Source organism: Macaca mulatta, chromosome 5 (genome assembly GCF_049350105.2).
Source record: "Macaca mulatta isolate MMU2019108-1 chromosome 5, T2T-MMU8v2.0, whole genome shotgun sequence".
NCBI classification, from domain to species: domain Eukaryota; kingdom Metazoa; phylum Chordata; class Mammalia; order Primates; family Cercopithecidae; genus Macaca; species Macaca mulatta.
In genome coordinates, this window is record NC_133410.1 from 132,653,575 (window position 1) to 132,671,915 (window position 18,341).

General features: G+C 37.7%; 1 long non-coding RNA gene across 6 annotated transcripts in view; it reads left to right on the forward strand.

The window, feature by feature from the left end:
- The window catches only part of LOC106998488 (uncharacterized), a 397,362-nt gene that overhangs the window by 318,151 nt on the left and 60,870 nt on the right, over positions 1–18,341 (forward strand). The window contains exon 1 of one of the 6 annotated variants that reach the window (XR_013417558.1): positions 553–4,920. The exons of the other annotated variants lie outside the window; for them this stretch is intronic. This is a non-coding gene — a long non-coding RNA (uncharacterized LOC106998488). Of the gene's footprint in view, positions 1–552; positions 4,921–18,341 lie in introns of those variants that run through there. 6 annotated transcript variants of the gene reach the window in all.

Here is an 18,341-nt window from a genome sequence, read left to right on the forward strand (position 1 = left end):
GGTAGCAATATTAGATTTCTACTAAAAAATAAAAACAAACTATAACTCTTTGCAAGTTTTCTGACAAATTTAGGCATGTGTGGGGTATTGGACTTAGGATTTTTAGAATAGTAGGTTAGTTTATGATGACAAAAAGAGAGAAGTGGTACGGGAATAGAAAAAAGTAACAATTGTTTGCCTGCAAGGATCCAATTTGAGAAGATGAGGATGGCATGAATATAGTACATGCTGCATACCAGTGTTCAAGTTAATGATGGACAGTGGTTTCTTAAGATTATAATGGAGCTGAAAAATTCCTTTCACCTATTGATGGTGTAGCCATCATAACATCATAGTGTCGCACATAACCTTTTCTATGCTTAGATATGTTTAGACACACAAATGCTTACCATTATGTTACAATTGCCTACAGTGTTCAGTACAGCAACATGCCATACAGGTTTGTAGCCTAGGAACAATAGGCTATACCATATAGCCTAGGTGGGTAGTAGGCTGTACCATCAGATTTTTGTAATTACACTCTATGATGTTCACACAAGAACAAAATCACTGAATGACACATTTCTTAGTATATATTCCTGTGGCTAAGCAACACATGACAGTATTGATGTGGTCAGAGAGCAACGGACAATGAATAGGAACACACAAGTGATGGGCTAGCCTGGAAAATATCTCAGTGTGAGCTACAGGGAAAGATAAGATCTCATCGCAATGCTGGGGGTGACTGCATCAGAATGTGCTCAAATCCCAACATACACGTACATTTCCTAACCTGGATCCTCTGTTTCAGTCTAGAGTACATTCAAGTCATCTCTGATGTAGGTCCTGCTGCATGGCCCAGAGCCCCATAATTTCTTTAATTGTCTAAAGGTTCCCAGTCTTTGGGGAGTTTATGGTCTGGTTAAGAAGACTTAACTTTTTAAGAAGACTTAACTTTTTCTATTAATAGTGACACACAAACTGATATAGTTTGGATATTTGTCCCTCCCAAATCCCATGTTGAATTGTAATCACCAGTGCTGGAAGTGGGTCTGGGTGGAAGGTGTTTGGGTCATGGGAGAAGATCCCTCATGGCTTGGCCCTATTTTTTGTGATAGTGCGTGAGTTGTCGGGAGATCTAGTTGTTAGAAGTGTGTGGCACCTCCCCTTTCACTCTTTGTCTCACTTGCTCCTGCTTTCTCCATGTGACATGCCAGCCCCCTACTGTGCCTTCTGCCATGACTGTAAGCATCCTTAGACCTCTCTGGAAGTCAAGCAGATGCCAGCACTATACTTCCTGTAAATCCTGCAGAACCATGAGCCAGTTAAATCTCTTTTCTTTATAAATTACCCAGCCACAGGTATTTCTTTATAGCAATGCAAGAATGACCTAATACACATACCTTCTTTCCTTCCATGATATCTACAAAAGGTTACATCTAGTTAGTTGAATATAGTTTAGAAACAATCCTACAGCTGCCAAAATAGGTGATGGCACAGTCTTAGTAATGTAAAATAATAAGATTTGCTAATGTTTGCTATCACTTGCCATTAGTTCAAATAAGTTCTTCTGTTTGGTCTCTGAATCAACACAGTAACAAAAGGTGATTCCATGACTCATTCTGTCACCAAGTGGCAATGTCCCTGATCTGTCTCCCTTTTGCTTGGCCATGCCTATTTTCGGATCTTCTGGTAGAAGTGTAATACGTATATTCCAAAACTTTTGATTTTTTATCTTCTATTTTCAATTTGCTCTATCACTTTTCCTCTTTGATATTTTCACAAGCCCTTTATCCCTTTATTCTGTTTTCCTTTTCTCTACCATTCTTCATATAATTTACCCATCTTTGCCATCAGTTTTCTAGTCATCCTCAGCCAGGATGTGAGCGTACTTCCTTACAACATATTCGTCATTGTAATATAAAATGTTACAGCAATTCAACCAAATTCATATATTTTTCTTTACTTAAAAATACTTATGACATTACACTTATTTTTTTTTATATGGGTAGGTCTCTCCTCTGTGATGTCTCCTCATCTTGCTTAGGAACTTATCATAGAGATTTTTCCTATGGCTAAAGACCACAGAATCTAGGCCTTTGCATGTGGGAATAATAAGACACACCTTCTGTGTAACAGCTTCATTTCTGGATAGGGACCAAAGATGTACCAGGCTGGAACCCTTGTATAATTTTCTTATGAATATAGAAAAATGATAATTTCAATAGCATTTTCATCATTATAGGTTCTGGGTGTATCTGCTATGCCAGTGCTAAATGGTTTCATTTCTCTCTTTTTCCATGTAGCTTCCATTGAATTTTTCTGATGGCCTCTGAAAAATCAGAAAAAACAATTTTTCTCTATTTCTGGCAATGAAAGAGAAGAAAGATTCTTTAGGTATATTTCCTACTGTACCGTTTTCTCTTTGATACCAAAGGAATGGGACGATTACTTCATTAATTATAATATGGAATTATATAACCAAATAAAATGATTTTATATGATCCAGCAATTTCATTTCTGGGCATACACCTAAATGAAATAAAAGCAGGAATTTAAAAAGATACTCTACATCAATATTCATAGCAACATTTTTCACAATAGCAAAAAGGTGGAAGTAACCCAAATGTCCATTGAAGGTTGAATGGGTATACCAAGTGTGGTTTGTACACACAATGGAATATTACTCAGCCTTGAAAAGGAAGAAAATTCTGACACACGCCACAACATGGATTAAACTCGACATTATGCATAGTGAAATAAGCCCATCATGAAAGGAGAAAAATACTCTGTGATTCCACTTATATGAGGTACCTAGAGTAATCAAATTCATAGCAACAGAAAGTAGATGGTGGTTGCCAGGATCTGGGGGAAGGGATGAATAAGAAATTATTGTTTAGTGGGTACAGAGTTTCTGTTGTGCAAGATGAATGTAGTTCAGTGCTGGTGATGATTGCACAACAATGTGAATGTACTTAATGCCACTGAATGGTACACTTAAAACTGGTTCAAAAAGTAAATGTTATGCATATTTTATCATGATTAAAACAATAATAATTTTAGATTGCACCTCTAAAATGTGAAACTAATTGTAAGTTGCCTACTTTGTGCCAGATGGTGGACTGGGTACTTTACATACATTATTTCTGATAAATATGATTCTCATTTTACAAGTGAGGAAACAGAAGTACATCAATGCAGCCAGGCATGGTGGCTCATGTCTAATCCCAGCATTTTGGGAGGCCAAGGCGGGTGAATCACATGAGGTTAGGAGCTTGACACCAGCCTGGCCAACATGATGAAACCCCATCTCTACTAAAAATACAAAAATTAGCTGGATGTGGTGCCGCGCACCTGTAATCCTAGCTACTCGGGAGGCTGAGATAGGAGAATCACTTGAACCTGGGAGGTGGAGGTTGCAGTGAACCGAGATCATGCCACTGCGCTCCAGCCTGGGTGACAGAGCAAGACCCCATCTCAAAAAAAAAAAAAAAGAAAAGAAGTAAATAGAGGCTAGCTTTGATGAAGTTAAGCAATTCAGCAGCAGAAATGTGATCTGAATCCAGGTCTATGTACTCTCTCCATTAACCACATCTCTGCTCTGCTACTGCTCACGGGGAACTCACATATGTGTGCAGGCATGCACATACGTCTCTGTATTTTTGTCTCTATGTTTTATTCCCTAGTTTACAATTAATTTTGTTAGTTACTATAAATACAAATGTTGAGGCTGACCACTTCATTAATATCGCAAAGTTAATCCACATAATCGCCTTATAGTATGTGGCATGTACCAATTCTCATTGCCAAACGAATCTGTGAGGAAGAACTGCCCAAATACAAACAGCTTTATTGGATGCCTCAGGAAGCAGGGAATTAGAGTGATTGCTTAGGCTTCAGGCTTTGCAATTACAACCTGACATTTTGGCAATTTAAAATTTAAGTTCCAAAAAGGCTTAAGACCAAGTCTGTCATTTGACACTTTTTTCCCTCCACATTTTTGAGAAAAGAATGAATTACTTAGAAATGGATCTTGTGGAACTGCTAGGAAATTTTTCTACGTTTTTTTGGTCTCTGAAATGAGCTTACTTAATGTGTGTTCATTGTGTAAAAGAAGCAATCTGTCTGGTATAGACAGGAATTGGATCCCCATGGTAAACAAAATTGCCTCAGCCTTGCTGAAGCATGTACTTTCTAAGTAGTGGGCACAGAGACAGTGTAATTGGCTACCTCCTGGTTGTAAGTATAGGTATGTTAAATGTGGGCCTGAGGGAAACCTCCATTTTGGGTTGTAGTTTATTATTAGGTGAGGAAATTACTGGACACCTCCAGCTGCCATTAATCAGCCACAGAGTCAGACTGGAGCCAAGGGAGAAGCCTGTGGGTGGATTCTGCCCAGTGCTGTGGAAATACAAGAAGACAGAGACAAATGTTTTCCAGCCTAGCAGCTCTAAACTCTGCCCTTTCACAGTCCTTAACATGCATGTTCAAATTGATTTAGTCCATTTACCCCCTCAACCTAACCATCTATTTTCCTTGAAGACTGACAGTTTTATGTGTTGCTACCATGTTATTATGTGTTGCTGCTCTGCTGGTAGCTATAGTATTTCAGAAACATTTACTTCCAGACATAAAGGATGAATGGGGGGGGGCGTGTAGAGAAATGGAGGTGAGGTTGAGTCATTTTAATTCCTTTTTTATAGGGTGCAAAACATGCCCATCGTGGCACTGACTTTCTCTCTCCCTCTCGTTTTTTCTTTATTCCATTTCTGTGTCAATGATTTCCATGAAAAATCCTTGAATAACATTTCCGACCTGAGAAACGCATCTGTCAGGTGATGTCAACGCCTGGCTTACTCCTCTTCCTGTTGGGTTGCAAACACGGCCTTCTCTCACGGTCCTGGAATGCTGACACGGTCGGGCAGCCAGAGCCTAACACAGGTAGGGTCAAGCTGAAAACGTGGGCAAGCCCTGCTGTCCTCAGCCTGACTTTGGAGGGAATGGGAAGAACCTAGACACAATGTACTGTCTTTGCTGCTATGTAAATTCAGAAAAGGGAAACGGTGTAGGTAAAAGCAAGACCACAAATAGCCTCTTGTCAGCTGCAGGGAGGTCAGTCAAGACATTCCAAGTATTTGTCCAATGAGAGATATTTGCTTCAGGGTAAGTGGGGATTCAAATCTGACCCCCACCCTCAACATTTTTGGAACTGGATGAAAGTGCCTTATCTGAACATGTAAGAATATTTCTGGCACTGAAGGCCAAAGACTAAAACTCTGAGTTAAAATAAATACTCAGAGAAGGAAAGGAAACAGTGAGGTGAAAGGTTTGATCAGATATGAACCTCTGAACTCACTGACTACCATATCCTTGTTTTATTCTATCCGGTTTTCGTGTACGAATCCATGCAAAGGCAAACAGAGAGACTCTCCTTTTACTTTTCCTGCTTTTGTGTGGACAAGTAGAAAATGAAAATTCTATTGATTTATGCTACACAAATAAAAATAAAACACAGAAAATAAAATAAGGCAATTTGAAGTGTGTAACCAAATATGAAAATTTTCTGTTATTTCCTGTGGGTCAGGTCTCAGATATGCATAGAATCTGATTCTATTGAGTAGTCATGATGATTACCTAGTAATAGAAAAAGGTTTTAAAGTAGTACCTTGAGAGCAAATTATTTTATAATGAAATAGAATCTGAGGAACATTGAGTGAGACAGACATGCTTATATGGATATACACACACATAAACCTATATATGTAATTTCTTTAAGGATAAAACCTTATTACTCTAGCATAAATTAAACTTATGGTTCAGGGTTGTAGTCACCCAGTGACTTTTGACATGGGTCCACTTTGGGCTGCTGGAGGTTTCTGGGAGGAGTCCCTGAGTGGGTATTGAGAGGGTGTTTGTGGTGATCTTTACATCATCAGCATTTAGATGACAGTCCTTGTTTTCCCTGCAGTTCTCAGGGTTTGCATGGTTGACTGTTCCTAATCAGAGGTCACCTCAGTGATGCACTGAGTTCTTCTGAAGCAGGGCACCCGTAGGCCCCTAGGGAAATGAAGCATGTGGCTCCTTCAGCCATTCAGTCTCCGTTTGATGACTATGGAATGACTGAGAAAGCCTCACAGACATTCACAGGCTTTTCTTCACCCTTGTGCTCAAATACTGTTGTTGGTTTGGTGCTGGGAGCTTTGATTCAGATTGCCTTGCAAGGTCGAGGGTGGCCAAATGAATTACCTGTATTGCCTTCTGCAACCACTGAATTTTCTTTGATGGGATTCCATGAAAATACCATTTGACAACACAAACCTCGTTCAGTTTGAAGAGTTGATGGATTGTAAAACTACTATAGGGAATCTTTTCCTCTTACAATGAACTTTAACAGTTACTTAAAATATCTTTTTAAAGGGCATGGGAGCATGTGTCCATAAAGTACTTAGTCATTTAGAAAGTTACCTTTGTTGCTGGCACTGTAATACAGAAGCTTTCAACACTATTGGCAAGTGGGAGATTGTCTAACTGTTTGTTCTGAATCCAAAATTGGGATATATGTTGTAAAACATTATGACTGTCTTTATGGGAACCACAGAACAGTCTGTTTAAAATTGAGAATTTTTCAGAAAATTGGAGCTAGTGATTGCCGTAGTAATAGCTTAAATAATTAATATTTTGGCATCCTTCCATCATATTTTACCTTTATAAAACTTTTCCCTAACAAAGTATGATAAAAGTTAACCAGTAAAAGCATTTCTATTTGAATTATCTAAGGAATTCTCTCAAGAGTCAGAGAAGAATCTAGATAGAGAAAGCACTTGTGATAAAATTGGTCGCCTTAACCTGCCACTTTTTTCATGCTGGCAGAAAGTTAGTAACCCAGTATGGCTTTCTGGTGCAGAAACGAAGCTTGAGAATGATTAGCAAGGTATGAACAACCTGTACTTAAAGACTTAGAAATTTGCTGCACTGTCTTCATCTTTTAAATAAGCATACCTCTTCAACTGTAAACGAAACCTCTCAGTGACAATTTCTATCTGAATAAAATTCACTGCTTGATAACTGTTTTTAAACATGCAAGTGTTGGTGTACAATAAATAATGACTGTTTTTTTCCGGCTATGGCCTTGTTATGAAGTATTCCTTAAAAAGACCTGAATCCATAAAAAATGTGAGATGGTAATAAGTGACCATAGCTTATACAAAATAAGGATTTATGCTTCACAGGGAAGATGAAAAGTAATAAAAGAGGCAGACTAAATCTTATTCCAAAGTGTAAATTGTCATAGTAAATAAAGCTTATTTCTTACATTCTTTCTGCCATATCATATTCATGGAAAGGGCCAGTCTTTTGCCTTTTCTCCTTTTCTATAATTCTGTAGGACACTATTAGATATAATATATATATATAACTGCTACTTTTGACCAAAGGAAAATGGCCCTGGTCATCCTTTAAGTTCAGTGAATTCAGGGAGCTAATTGTAAGGTCAGGGTACTGTACTTTGACCACGTAAGGAGGAAGCCCTTTTAGTTGTGCAGCCATATACTTCATCGTGGTAATACGATATTACAGCATATAAACCAAAGAAAGGGGATCAGGATAAAGAAGCCATGGAGAAAGGACACACAGTCACCTGGATACTTAATTCTTTTTAGTTAAATACTTGTGACTGAGTTATGTTTAGGCTACAAGAGGAGGCAAATGAGTTTGGAAGACTCAGTACGGACACCCATTACCAGTTTTGTCAAACAGTGTCTGACCTAGCATCAACATACTGGAAGAATACACGTTACTTTCCAGAATTCTAGAAAATACAATCCAGTTAGAATAAGTAGCAGTGATTTCTTTCAGCTGCTTTGTAATCTTAAATCATTCTACTCCACATACTTCAACACGGGGATTGGACAAATACGAGAGCTGGCCACCATCACTGCATCTCATTATTTTATTCAAACTATAGATAATTTGATTCCATATCCATTTTTATTTTTAATCAGAGCTTACCTGCCTTTCTACTCCCATTAATGGCAAAAGCCACGATTACTTTTGTGCAGTCTTCATAGATATTTGTTCTTAGGGTACTTTGGTAAAATTCAGGAGCCTGGAAAGTAAACAGAGCATTTTATTGTTTGATGAAAGAGAAACCGCAGGAGTGCTGTGACAATAGTGTGTCCAAGTTGCCTTGCACTACAGGTGTACATACTGTTCTAGGACATTTAAAAATACAGAGAAAATTCCACCTAGAAATTTGCATTTTGATTTGAACTTCTCCTTGTGGGTGATCATCCAATTTACTCAAGAACTTTAAAATACTACATGGTTTTTCTTAATTATGTGTGTGACTAGACTTCTTTTCTCCCTCCCAATTCTGATATTTTATTATTTTGTGATTAAAGACACTGGATCTAGCTGCTTGCTGTGTAAGGAGCACAATGCCTGAAGAATAAGTAACACTCTCCTTGCTCCTCTTCCTATTCTATTTTTTGATGACTGGTGAATTTCATAGAACTTAGCCCCGCATATGTTAAAGACAGTTTCAGAAATTTTGTGAAACTTTTAATAAATTATTACCTTGGTGCTCAACTTTGATTTAGTGATCATTATGTTAATTAATGCTTTCCAAACTGCTGAGGTTTGGTTAAGTCTAGATTATAGCAGCTTGAATTATGACATGCTTTATCTTATATTTTAGTTATCAAAACCATACTGCATTAGCCTTCAGGAAATCTGGCCAGTTTCATGATAAATTGACTCAGCCTTGTAATGCATAATTCAGTTGCACAGCTGTGTAGTCTGGCGTGTTCTCTGAGGGATGTAGTTTTACTTGTAGGTTTACATCAAGAAAATCTACTCCAATAAGTTTGATTTATACCCCAGAAACATATAAAACTGTGCATACTGATTTAACATAAACCCAAATTATATATTTTTAATAAACACTGAATATATTTTTTCTTAAAACTCACATGCCAAGTTTTAAAGAAAGGCAGAAAATTTTGTGAAAGTTTTTTTACTTCATTCTAATAATGGATCCCTCATTTAGAAAAATCTTGTTTTTTTTTTTTTTTTTTTTTTTTTCCGGTCATAGTTCCAATAAAAATGTTTTTTAGTAGTAATTTAAAATAGGTGTTGAATTTTTTATTATGAAGAGGTTATTGGGCATAGTGGCTAAGAGTATGAGTTTGAAATCATAGACTGGAAGTATTCCTTTTTTGTTTTCAAAATTGTTGAATGCCATTAACAATTAATTGCTGTTAACCAATATATGCGAATGTGTGCTTTCTTTCATCCCCATCTGTGATTGAGATAAGGACAACAGGGGAATGTAGAAATCCCCCTAGCACTGATTCAATCCCCAATGAAGTCATAGTCCTGGTTACACTTAGAAAAGGTAGGATTCCATGGACCTTATTAAAATGACACCTCTTAGCCGTGAACAGCCCCAGGCATTGTATAAACTGTTAAAGTCCTGCAGTGATATTGTTTCAATGTAGAGAATATCTCATTGACAGTCATTGACTTAAAATATCTCCATCAAACTTTAGCAATGCGTAGTTTTGAAGGTTTTAGGAGGGAGGCAAGAGAGTTTTTCTGAATGTTTGAAAAAATAATCGTTTTAGGAAGAATGTTTAGGAAATGAATTTTTACTTTGGTTTTGCTTACCTTTGAGGAAGTTCAGAAATTTCAACTTAAGCAGTGGAAGAAATTCAATTTCAGGGGAGCCTTTTTTTTTTTTTTTTTTTTAATTTCTTCTTTTAAAGGACTTAAGCAGTGGAAGAAATTCAATTTCAAGTGAGTATTTTTTTTTTTAACTTCTTCTTTTAAATGATTGGTGGCATAGACATACCCTTCTTAACCAGAGGTTCATTTCAAGACTGTGTTGAACACAGTGGGCCTAGCTGATATGCCTGTAATCCCAGCACTTTGGGAGGCCAAGGTGGGTGGATCACTTGAGGTCAGGAGTTCGTGACCAGCCTGGCCAACATGGTAAAACCACGTCTCTACTAAAAATACAAAAAAAATTAGCCAGGCATGGTGGTGTGCACGTGTAATCCCAGCTATTTTGGAGGCTGAGGCATGAGAATCCCTTGAACCTGGGAGGTGGAGGTTGCAGTGAGCCGACATCGTGCCACTGCACTCCAGTCTGGGTGACAGAGCGAGACCTTGTCTCAAAAAAAAAAAAAAAGAAGTCCTACATTTTACTTCCATTTGACTGTTATTTTCATGGCCATTGTCATTATTCCTAATTGTCAAAAATATTAAATAGAGATGAAGATGAAATTAATACTAAATTTTTATTCTTTATTAAAATGTTTGAATGATTATTTGATGGAGATAAATTTGTATAACTTACATGTCAAGTATTCTTTTTATGATTTTATGTACATGCTTACTATTACATAATCAATTTTGTGAATAGCAACAAGGTAAGAGTGTTGTATAAATACCAAGTATCGATTATATTAAATACTTATTTTTATGTATTTAACAATATTATAAACCGATAGCTGAAATCCAAATATTGTGCGCTTAGATAGCCTTTCAGGGTCACAATATCACTAGAATAGAATCTTTGACCTATACAGTATAACTAAATTTTGACAATACTTCAAAATTTTTAGGCAGTTTACTTTATGGATTCGTGGTTGTTATATGTATCTAGTATGATTTTAAAATATAGATCATTTACTAAAGCATATTTGATAATGTAAACTCTATTTCAAGCAATTTGGTTTCCACTTTCTGTTTCCCTCAACAGTCTAAGACAGAAGAAAACTGCAGAAGATTGCTACCCATTCAAGTAGAAAAACTCAAGCTGGAAAATTAACAGCACAGCTGGAAAGGCTAATGAACTTAGCATTTAAAAATGCTTGTAGAGCTGCCAGATCTACCCCTTGATCCCAGAGGTAGCTGTTTTTGACATAATCAACCAATCATGAAACTTCAGAACCTTTTAAATATCACAGTGGTGAAATAGATTTGTTTATACCACAACCTTGACAATTTTTCTCACAATTGTCTTTCACCACCCATCATTTGCTCATGACAAAGTGCCATTTCTTATATTCTCTTTAAAAAGACAAGTGGCAAATTGACCAGCAAGGTAGCTGGCCAGGGTTAGAACTCTGTTATTGAATTCCTATGGTGGGAGTGAAAACAAAAATACTGATGGATACCCATGTTATGCCTACAATTAACAGAGTAAACATCTTAATAGGCATAGAAGACACAAACAGATGTTCTAATTGCATGTCTGTGAGAAACTGATGTTTACTAGTTCCACTCTGGCTTGGCCTTTGAGACCTCAGGAAGTTTCTCTCCCAGTGGGGATTTCAGTGATTTATTGATTTCAGTACAATGAATATTTCAGAAACTCACAGGATTTTTAAGAGGTTAAATACATCCTTACAAAGGTTAGCATTATTCACGCTTGAAGGGAATGCTTACTCTACTTTAACCAGGGTAGCTATGGCCACATTTGCCACATTCTTGCCTAAGTGGGAGAGAAGATGGATGGGGTAATGGAAGGGACTTTCTAATAGAAAATGTAGAAATAAAACATTGGCACAGAATTTTTTCTTTTCTTTTTTTTTCTTTTCACCTTGAGCTGAACAAAAAATGAGGGAGGTATAAGTAACAGCAAACTCCTAAGCATTCCTGGTTGAAACACTGAGTAGTCTTGATCCAAACAGTAAAGATATTTTTTGGCTCATATCTGAAATTCAGAACCAAATAAAAATAATAATGCTTGGAAACTGGGAAGTTTTTAAAATGCTTAAGAAATGCTTAATTTATCACTCACATTCTGTACTGGTTTTCCAAGTCCATTCTCTTGTAATTATTTGTCTGTTTTTATTTTTCATTTTTTATTTTTATTTTTATTTTTATTTTTTTTACCAGAAAGCACCTAAAAAGTAATGGGTACTTTTTACTCTTATACTTTTTTCTTCTTAGTCACACTCATGGATATTAATAAACTGATATGTTCTCATTGCTGTTAATAATGATACTCAATCCTTATCCAAAATGTACTTCATACCAGGTACTGTGTAAGTGCTTTAAACAAATCATCTCAGTGAAATAATATCATTACATAAGATAACCAGATATGAAATCATTTACAGACTATTTTGTAGTAAACAGAGAGAGTATTTTATCTTAGCTACTCTTTCAAATTGGGCTCGATTATTGGTTATTTGCAATAAGATTTGGCTAACTTTTTTCTTCTTAAGATTAAAAATAAATAGTAGATAAGAATTTTGTTGTGGGCCAGGCCTCCTGCTGGTGTGTTTTATGACTCTAGGCCAGCACTGCCGAATATAGTAGCTACTGGCTAAGTGCAGCCGTTGAATGCCTGAAGCATAGTTGGTCTGAATTAAAGATTTAAATGTTTTCTCTTAGACAATATTTAAAACAGCATTTAATATTTTTATATTGATTAGATGTGGAAATGGTAATATTTGGATATATTGGATTCAATTAAATAGATTATTAATATTGATTTTAGCTGCTTTTATTGGGGGGAAAGTAATCCCTATTCAGTGCATGGTACAGGGACAGCTGGCTAACCATATGTAGAAGAATGAAACTGGACCCCTACATTTCACCGTACAGAAAAGTTAACTGAAGATAGTTTAAAGATTTAGATGTAAGACCTCAAACTATACGAATCCTAGAAGAAAATCTAGAAAATACCATTCTGCACATTGGCCTTACGAAAGAATTTATGACTAAGTCCTCAAAAGCACTTGCAACAACAATAAAAAAAATGACAAGTGGGACCTAATTAAACTAAAGAGCTTCTGCTCAGCAAAAGAAATGATCAACAGAGTAAACAGACAACCTACAGAATGGGAGAAAATATTTGCAAATTATGCATCTGACAAAGGTCCCTATAAGGAATGTTCACAACAGAACAAGCAAAAAACAAATAACTCCATTTAAAAATGAGCAAAAGACATGAATGGACACTTCTCTAAAGAAGAATATAAAAAAAAATGCTCAATCTCAATAATCATCAGAGAAATACTAATCAAAACCACAATGAGATACCATGTCACACCAGTCAGAATGGTGATTATTAAAAAGTCAAAAAACAACAGATGCTTGTGAGCCTGCAGAGAAGGGGAATGCTTACACACTGTTGATGGGAATGTAAATTAGTTCAGTCACTGTGGAAAGCAGTTTGTAGATTTCTGAAAGAACATAAACCAGAATGATCATTCAACCCAGCAATCCCATTATGGAGTTTATATGCAAAAGAAAATAAATTGTTCTACCAAAAGGGCACATGCACTCATATGTTCGTTGCAGCCCTATCATCAAAAGCAAAGACATGGGATTGAAACCACCTTTGCAAAAAACATAACAGAAAATTATTGCAATGAGAGAGATCTTACCTAACCAACCCCATCTTGCTTCTAAGCTCCAAGTTGTCCTTGGCGTAGGCCAAACTAACTTTGGGAGGAACTTAGTTTATAGTTTAGCTTTGAAACAAAGATGAAAACAGCCTTTTCTCAAAACAAACCCCTTTCCTGCCCGGGGACTAGGCTGCCTTTGCAGGACTAAAAAATTAGCCACAAGATTAGAAATTATGGTTTAGGAGTCATGCAGCTGGAGGCTGCAAAATTCTAAATCTCCTCAAATTGCCCCTGGGGATAACATCACTATTGTAAAACCTAAGATCCCTGCTTAAGATATTTTGCAGACCTTCCCTGTGCTGGATGGATCAGCTGGCACCACGCAAATGAATAAACTGGCACATCTGATCCTGTGGCCTTCATCCAGGAACTGACTCAGTACAAGACAGCTTCGACACCCTATGATTTCATCTCTGACCCAACCATCAGCATTCCTGACTCACAAGCCCCCTTCCCATCAAATTATCCTTAAAAACTCCTAACTCCAAATTCTCCAGGAAACTAATTTAAGTAATAATAATGTCCATCAATGGTGGATTGGATAAAGAAAAGAAATGTGACACACACACACATACGTGTGTATATACATATATATACATGTATGCTATGGAATGCTATACAACCATAAAAAAGAATGAAATTACGCCCTTTGAAGCAACATGCATGCAGTTGGAAGCCTTATTCTAAGTGAATTAATGCAGAAACAGAAAACCAAACACTGCACATTGTCATTTATAAGTGGAACTTAAACAATGGGTACTCATGGACATAAAAATGGCAATAGTAGACCCTGGGGACTACTGGAAGGGGTAGGGAGGGAGAGGGACAAGAGTTGAAAAGCTGTAGGGTACTATGCTCAGTACTTGGCTGATGGGATCAACTGTACCCAAACCTCACATCATGAAATATAGCTGGGTAACAAACCTGAATATTTACCCTCTGAATCTAAAAAGTTGAAATTATTACTTTTTTTACCTGCTTCTTTTTACTTTTTAAAATGTGACTACTCGAAAGTTTAAATTTTCATAACTAGAATTATTTGTTGAGCAGCATACAATTTCTCAAATCTTGGAACTAGATTGGACACTGACAGCTTGATTTCCTATTCCACACTGATTATTGCATTTTACTTGCTTTTATTTCAGCAACCATAGAAAATCCAGCTCCACAGAGGTGTGGCATCATAAAAAATGTAGCATAACTTGGAACACAGTTTGGGAACCACAGATATATACTATTAAAAACTCGACAATTTTTAGTTTTGTTACATATGCCATCTCTCGGTGGAATGATGAATTCTACGCTGTTATCAGAATACATATCTTATTCACCTTTATACTCATTCATCTATTCATTCATTCATTCACTTAGCTATTCATATTCAGTATCTAAAATGTGCAAAACATTGAGTGCTGTGTGCTGCTGATACAGTAGTGAGAAACGCTGACAAAAATCCCTATCTTGTGGAGTTTGCATTCTAGTAAATAGAAACAAAAAGAGAGAGAAACCTGAAGTGAACAGGAAAACAAGGTAATTGCAAGTCATGATAGGTGCTATGGAAGTGAGACGCCATGGAGCACTGCAGGGGTGGGGTGGGGTGGCCCCTTGGATGGGGCGGCCAGAGAGGCCTCTGAAGTGACATTTGAATGGACACCAACAAAGGGAATAGTCAACCTGGAAAAGCATCTGAAAAGAGCATTGTGAAAAATTAGCAACAGCAAAGACCTTAAGAATGGAAATAACTTGGTTCCATAACTTGGGGTGTTAGCACAACAGAAAGAAGACTGCTGTAGTTGAGGAAGGGGAAGCCTGATGTGACAAGCTGTAGAGCTTGGCAGGTGCCTCTGTGCAAGACATTGTATGCTACAATCAACAGTTTAGTTATTATTTTCCAAAAGCAAGGCTTAAGCTACCTAGTACAATGCTTTTCCTGTAACAGGCATCAAGTAAATGTTTGTGGAATTAATGTAGATAGCCAAATAATGGGTGCCAAAAATGAATACAGGATCCAGCTTTTTAAAATAAGTCTTAAGGTTTTTTTCTGATCAATTTAATTTTTTATTCTTTCAGAAATAGACTTGTTTTATTACAGGAAAAATAAATGACTAATTATTAACGTCTTCATTTGCAATTAACCACTTTTTTTTTATATATATGAGTTTGTCAGGAGTAGGAAGCTGTGATGGTTAATATTGAATGTCAACTTGATTGGATTGAGGGATGCAAAGTATGTTCTTGGGTGTGTCTGTGAGGGTGTTGCCAAAGGAGATTAACATTTGAGTCAGTGGGCTGGAAGAGGGAGACCCACCCTCAATCTATATGGGCACCATCTAATCAGCTGCCAGTGTGGCTAAGATGAAAGCAGGCAGAGGAACGTGGAAGGACTGGATTGGCTTAGTCTTCCGGCCTACATCTTTCTCCCATGGTGGATGCTTCTGGCCCTCAAACATCACACTCCAAGTTCTTCAGCTTTTGGACTCAGACCTTTGACCAAGGCTGAAGGCTGCACTGTTGGCTTCCCTTTTGAGGTTTTGGGCCTTGGACTGGTTTACTTGTTCCTCAGCTTGCAAATGGCCTACTGTGGGACTTCACCTTGTGATTGTATGAGTCAATAGTCCTTAATAACCCCCCTTTATATATAGGTCTATCCTATTAGTTCTGTCCCTCTAGAGAACCCTGACTAATACAGAGGTTCTGTATAGGGACCAACCAAGACTGAAATCTTTGGGGAATTACCTTAATTCAATGGTAGCTTCCAGGTGTGCTACCAGGCAGGTAATCCAGAGCTCATGAAACAGAAAGACTGACAGACCAAATAAAGCTGCTTGGATAGTGAATTTATTAAATAAATCATAAACAAACAGCAATAGCAAGGGCAAACAGACTGAGTAGACTGACATACTTGGAAGATGGAGCAAGTGGCACGGAAGGCAAGTCCTAAGTTATGCCATGTGTACATACTCTGGATTTTCCTGCTGACAATGCGGCTACAAGAATCAGGTGAAAGTGTGGTAGTCAGAATAATGGTCCTTGAAATGGCTTACACCTTAATCCTCAGTATCTGGGAATATTGGTGATTCCCTGAGTCAGTGTCTATGCAAATATCACTTTAAAGAGATCTTCCGGCCACCCTATCTCAGCTATCTTACATGGCTAAAGGGATTTTGCAGATGTGATTATGTCAAAGACCTTAGCAGGGGGATTTTCCTAGATTATCCAGATGGACCTAATCTGATCACACAAGTTCTTAAAAATTGGACAATATTTCCTGGGCTCCAGTCAGAGAAGTGTGAGGATGGATGGAGAGTCAAAAGAATGTGATGCTGCTGCTGTTGAAGATGAAGGAAGATGTCCACCAGCTAAGGAATGTGGGTGGCCTCTAGATGCTGGAAAAAGCAAGGAAGTGGATTGTCCCCATCAAGCCTCCAGAAAGAAATGCAGCTTAGCTGACATCTTGATCTTTGTCCAGTGAAATTCATGCCAGACTTCTAACCTATAGAAGATAAGTCTGTGTTTTAAGCCACTGTGTTTGTGGCAATTTGTTATGGCAGCAATAGGAAAGTAATTCAGAAAGTGAAGCTGCGGGGCTGGACAGGTGAGAGGGGCCTTAAGCCAACACTTGCTCTATGAGAGATGCAAGGGCAAGACGCTGGCCATGGCCTGGCCACAGTTGTAGTTCTCTGAGCAGCTATAGCCTTTGCCTGAATTTTGCAAGCAGAGCACATCTGGAGAATGAGTTGGTGGCTGCATCCAAGACACCTGAGCTGTCGATCTGAGGCGGCATAAACTGTGTCTTGTAAATATTAAATATTTGTTTGGTCTTTCCATCATTTTTTACCTAAATTAAAACTCTCATTTGTTTCATTAAAAAAAAACTATACTAAAAATACCATAAATTCCATCTATTCAACCTTTTTTTTTTTTTTTCCTCACTCTGTCACACAGGTTGGAGTGCAGTGGCATGATCTCAGCTCACTGCAACCTCCATGTCCTGGGTTCAAGCACTTCTCCTGCTTCAGCCTCCCGAATAGCTGGGACTACAGGCGCCCACCACCACGCCCGACTAATTTTTGTATTTTTAGTGGAGACGGGGTTTCACCACGTTGGCCAGATTGGTCTTGAACTCCTGACCTCAGGTGATCTTCCCACCTCGGCCTCCCAAAGTGCTGGGATTACAGGCATGAGCCACTGCGCCTGGCCTTAACCTGTTTTTAACATGCTTTACTGACTTACTCTTTGACATTATTGTTAGGGTCTGAATGTTTTATGTTCCCCTATCCCCAAAATTCATCTGTTGAAATCCTGATCCCCAAGATGATGGTGTTATGAGGTGGGGCCTTTGGGAGGTGATTAAATCATAGGCGAAGAATCCTTAAGAATGGAATTAGTGTTCTCGTATAAGAGGCCCAAGAGAGACCTTTTGCCCCTTCCGCCATGTAAGAAACCAGTAAGAAGGCACTCTTTATGAACCAGAAAGTGGGCCCTCACCAGACACTGAATCCAACACGTTGATCTTGGACTTCCTAACTCCAAGATCTGTGAGACCTAATACTTTCTACTGTTTATAAGCCACTCAGTTTTTGGTATTTTGTTAGAGCACCCCAAATGGGTTAAGACATTTATGATATTTGTACATTTCTTTTTACCCCTTTACACACTGTTAGTGGGAATATAGATTGGTGTAGCCACTATAGAAAACAGTATGAAGGTGCCTTAACATTAAAAACAGAACTGTCATATGATCCAGCAATCCCACTTCTGAGTCTATATTGAAAGGAAATACAATCAATGTGTCGAAAAGATATCTACACCTGCATATTCACGGCAGCATTATTCACAATAGCCAAGATATAGAAGCAATTAAATGTCCATCCAGAGATGAATGGATACAGAAAAGGTCACACAAACACACAAAGGAATATTAATTCGACCTTAAAA